The sequence below is a fragment of the Lissotriton vulgaris genome, chromosome 9 (genome assembly GCF_964263255.1).
Source record: "Lissotriton vulgaris chromosome 9, aLisVul1.2, whole genome shotgun sequence".
Taxonomy (NCBI): domain Eukaryota; kingdom Metazoa; phylum Chordata; class Amphibia; order Caudata; family Salamandridae; genus Lissotriton; species Lissotriton vulgaris.
In genome coordinates, this window is record NC_141697.1 from 98,658,806 (window position 1) to 98,664,261 (window position 5,456).

The window sequence follows — 5,456 nt, forward strand, 5'->3', positions numbered from 1 at the left end:
ATGAAAGTATACTTCGAGAGAAGAGGTTGTCTGAGCCTCTGATAACCAGGCTGGGCTGAACGCCGCGATCCGTCATGGCTCAGAAACGTTGACAACCAAATAGGGACGCTTAATGCATGAAAGGCGAGCCGTGTCAGTTATATTGAAATAGCTACGTGGCCTCCAACGGAGTGTAAACACAAGGGGCACACGAAATATGCTGCGTGCAATTAATGGCTTCGTATAAATGGTGGCAAGATAACTTCTAGTAGCTGGTAGTGCAGAATTTGGAAACGCGCACCGAAAACACGCTTCGTTTTCAAGATATGCTGCGTGCAATTCATGGCTTCGTATAAACGGTGGCAAGATAACTTCTAGTATCTGGTGGTACAGAATTTGGAAACGCGCACCGAAACACGCTTCGTTATCAAGATAGTGCGCTTGTCTCTAGCGGCGTTTGCGTGCAGAGTAAGACAGAGTTGGACAACACAAAAGCACGCGTAATGCGTGCACTCACCTGGCCGTCGGCGTCTCCAGGCAGTCTTCAGTACTGCTCGGGGGGGCGCCGGCTGCCGAATGAGATAGTGTTTTATGCTTGGCAAGCCAGCCGTGACGAAAACGGTCACGTGACGGCAGGAATTATGGGAATTGTAGTTCTATCCCCAGTGCACCTAAACGAAGGAGGTTTATTTTCCTGGCTGTACCGTGGTGTATATATTGTACAAGTCCTTGGTCAAAAGGCATAGTGGTCTGCTCAATTAGAGACGTGCAGATGAAAGTAAACGAATATTTATTCGTTGTTTTTATTATTAATATTAATATTCTGTGTCAATGTGCCCATTAGAAGGAACAACATACGGAGAATTTTGATACACTAACCAATGGATAGGGGGCTTGATTGTGTGATGTATTACTCAAGTCATTAAACAGCATACCAAAGACCCCAAATGTATAGTGTATGTTTACTAGTATGTGATGACTAGCCAGTAAATGTTAATATCATATCATATAGGTAGTTTAAAGGGACATAATGTTTCTGACACCTCAGAGGGACATCCAGGGTATGGGCTCATTGAGGCCTTCCTTGTCGCTGTTAAGGCGGTATACCCATTTCTGTTCTATCTTGAACAAGAAACGGCTTGTATCTGCACATGAGTCAGGAATGTGCGGCTGTTCCAGGACTGTCCAATAAAAATCTTCTGGACCGTGGCCCTTCTCCAAGAAATGTGCGGTCAGTCTGGTGGCTTGCTTACGGCACCGCACTGTGCTCTTATGTTCCTGGATACGTGTGCGGACCTTTCTGGTTGTCATGCCGACATACCGTAGTTCACAAGGACATTTGATCATATATATCAAGTTACTACTATTACAATTCGTAAACTTGTTTTGTGTCCATGGACGATTGGTGCCAATGTCAACTTCAGTAGATTTGTTAGTCTGAGGACAGACGGTGCAATTTCCACATGGGTGGTGTCCGACCACAGCTGGTAAGTCCCAAAGGGTACCCACTTGTCTCCCTTCTTTACTGCGTGGACGTGTATGGACCAATTGGTCCTTCAGGTTCGGTCCTCTTTTGTATGCGAACAGGGGCTCAGGGATGTCATCACCTCCGGTCTTAAGGATGGACCAGTGTTTCTTTATGATTTTCTGTAGCTGGTTGGATCGGTTGTTGAAGGTGTTAACAAATGCAATCCGATCTGTTTTTTCTTTTGGAGGGTTGATTGCAAGTAGGGCATCCCTATGGTTGTTTGAGGCCCTCTTTTTAGATCTACGAATGATTTTCTTAGGATATTGTTTCTCCTTCAGTTGTTCCTCCAAGTTTCTGGCGTGTGCTTCAAAAGATTCCTTCTTAGAGCAGTTTCTTTGTACCCTGAGGAACTGGCCAAAAGGTAAATTGTCCCTCAGGGCCCGTGGATGGCAACTATCGTATCGCAACAATGCGTTCCTGGCCATTGGTTTGCGATATAGCTCAGACTCGATGCCTGTAGGAGTCGCATGCAGTTGCAAATCGAGGAAAGCCAATGATGTTCTACTGTGCTCAATGGTGAACTTTAAGTATTGGTTCTTACTGTTCAACCAGCTATGAAATGATGTTAGTTCTTCTTCAGTGCCACGCCATACCACCAAAATGTCATCGATATAGCGTTTCCACATATATATTGATGATAGGTATGGGTTGGTGACGGTTAGTACGCTCTGTTGTTCAAAGTGGTGAACATACAGGTTCGCCAGGCTCGGCGCGAAGACACTGCCCATGCTGGTCCCGGACGTTTGCAGGTACAGGGTGTCTTCAAAGCGGAAGTAGTTCTCCTTCATGGCCATTTCCGCTAGTTGCATTATGAAGGGTATTGGTGTGATAGATTGGTGGTTACTCTGCTCCAAAAGTGCCCCCACTACTTCTAGGGTCTCAGTTTGTGGGATCGATGTGTATAGAGATTCAACATCGAACGATACTAGGATGTCAGTTTCGGTGTTGTACTGTATCGTAGGAAGGAGTCTTAGGACATCCTTGGTGTCTTGGAGAAAAGTGGGCATTGCTTTGACCATTGGGTTAAGAAAGTGGTCCACAAAAGTTGAAAGGGGTTCTAATACTGACCCGATGCCAGAAATGATAGGCCTGCCGGGTGGTGGCCTTGTTGGCTTGTGGACTTTGGGCAAACAGTAAAAGTATGGGATTGTAGGGTGTTTCGTGACCAAATATTGGCCTTCCTGAGAGGTTATCCATCCCTCACTCGTGGCTTTTTCTACTAAGGCATTGATTCTGGTCTGTAGACCTTCAGTAGGATCCGATCTCAGTGGTAGATAGGAGTTGCGATCACTGAGTTGCCGCAGACATTCATTTCTGTACGTCGTGGTGTCCAAAATCACGGTTGCTCCGCCTTTGTCGGCCGGCTTAATGGTGATGTTTTCATTGGAAGTGAGTGAGCGCAGGGCTTGCTGTTCATCTCTGGAGAGATTCATAAATGGTTTAATATCTCTTTTATATAGATCTGTAACATCCTTTTCAACAGCCGTTTCAAAGGTCAGCACTTTGGGTGGTAATGTGGCACTGGGTGGATTGAAAGAAGAAGGTTTCTTCAAACCTGTGTTGTTATCAATGGTGATGGTTTCCAAAGCAGTGGGTTTTGCAAAAAAATAATGTAACCTTATTTTCCTAAATAGCTTGGAGAGTTCAATTTGTGCCAAAAAAGGATCACCTTTCTGAGTGGCCACGAATCCTAAACCTTTATTTAGGAGGAGTTCCTCGTTAGTAGACAAAGTGTGTGAACTTAGGTTTATCACGATGCCTGCTGGTTGCTTGTTCCCGCAGCGTCTTGGGGGACTTTCTTCCCGCTGCGTAGATCCATCCTCGATTGTTGCGGGATGTTCGTGTCCATGTTCCAATGCACCTGTTGTTGCACTGCTCCTTGTCTCCTCCTGCCTCGGCCTCGTCTCTGGCCAAAACCTAAAAAAGGAAACGATCCTGGGCCTTGTTGCATCTGTGGAGGGTAGAAGGGCGGGCCCATTTGTGGAGGGCAGTTTGGACCCATCATCCATGGGTTGATGGGCCACCATGGTTGGTGATGTCCCTTTAAACTACCTATATGATATGATATTAACATTTACTGGCTAGTCATCACATACTAGTAAACATACACTATACATACACTATACATTTGGGGTCTTTGGTATGCTGTTTAATGACTTGAGTAATACATCACACAATCAAGCCCCCTATCCATTGGTTAGTGTATCAAAATTCTCCGTATGTTGTTCCTTCTAATGGGCACATTGACACAGAATATTAATATTAATAATAAAAACAACGAATAAATATTCGTTTACTTTCATCTGCACGTCTCTAATTGAGCAGACCACTATGCCTTTTGACCAAGGACTTGTACAATATATACACCACGGTACAGCCAGGAAAATAAACCTCCTTCGTTTAGGTGCACTGGGGATAGAACTACAATTCCCATAATTCCTGCCGTCACGTGACCGTTTTCGTCACGGCTGGCTTGCCAAGCATAAAACACTATCTCATTCGGCAGCCGGCGCCCCCCCGAGCAGTACTGAAGACTGCCTGGAGACGCCGACGGCCAGGTGAGTGCACGCATTACGCGTGCTTTTGTGTTGTCCAACTCTGTCTTACTCTGCACGCAAACGCCGCTAGAGACAAGCGCACTATCTTGATAACGAAGCGTGTTTCGGTGCGCGTTTCCAAATTCTGTACCACCAGATACTAGAAGTTATCTTGCCACCGTTTATACGAAGCCATGAATTGCACGCAGCATATCTTGAAAACGAAGCGTGTTTTCGGTGCGCGTTTCCAAATTCTGCACTACCAGCTACTAGAAGTTATCTTGCCACCATTTATACGAAGCCATTAATTGCACGCAGCATATTTCGTGTGCCCCTTGTGTTTACACTCCGTTGGAGGCCACGTAGCTATTTCAATATAACTGACACGGCTCGCCTTTCATGCATTAAGCGTCCCTATTTGGTTGTCAACGTTTCTGAGCCATGACGGATCGCGGCGTTCAGCCCAGCCTGGTTATCAGAGGCTCAGACAACCTCTTCTCTCGAAGTATACTTTCATTTATTTTCATTTATTTTATGAATTTGGTTAGTGTCATATCACTAGCAGCTCTGTAAAAATTATGTGATTTCTCACAGAGCGGTGCTCCTTTTACCTGCGCTGCAGCCAGGTGGGGTGAAGCTACTCAACCTACACGTAAGGGTGAGTGCATACCCACATTATGAGGTATGATTGAACATATTGCAATGCCACTATGAATACAAACATTAACAATGTGAATAACTTTATGTGTTCTACATGTGTGTTTGTTTGTTTGTTTTACATGTTGGATCTACTACCATTGCACTGACAGTATTCGGTTGAGCACGCCTGGATGTCCAGGTGATATCTTCATAATTTATTTATTATTCTAAAAGCAGTAGTGTATTATATATAGGTCCTGAAGAATGCATTAAGAAAATCTTTGATATGCTGAAACATGTCGACCACTAATAAGTGCGGTTATTTTTTAAAACCTGCACCCACACCTGCCTTTTAACCTTAGGGTTTGGGGGATATTAATAAATTTTCTTTTTCCACCCATTCACCTAATTTTAGTACCCTTCACTTTTTCACTCCAAACACTATACACTTCTTTTTTCAGTAGCCACCACTATATTCTGCTGTTCTGCTCTCTTATTACATTTCGGTCACGGTAATGCTTACCGGCCGTCTTGTCTCCTGGGTAAGGAGATCCCATATGATGACAACAAGGGCGGTACAGTGTGGCTTCTGATGGGAACAATATATTTTTCTCCTTGTACTCATGAGTCTCGACTTGACCATCTACTAACTATCACTTCCCACTGATACTGTCCTGTGTGCATTGGGTGTAGTGGCTCTTACTGTCAAACTTTCCTCTTTCTTTTGACCCCCAGGTATTATTTGTTGTGGTATATTGAGTTTAGGGGCCTAT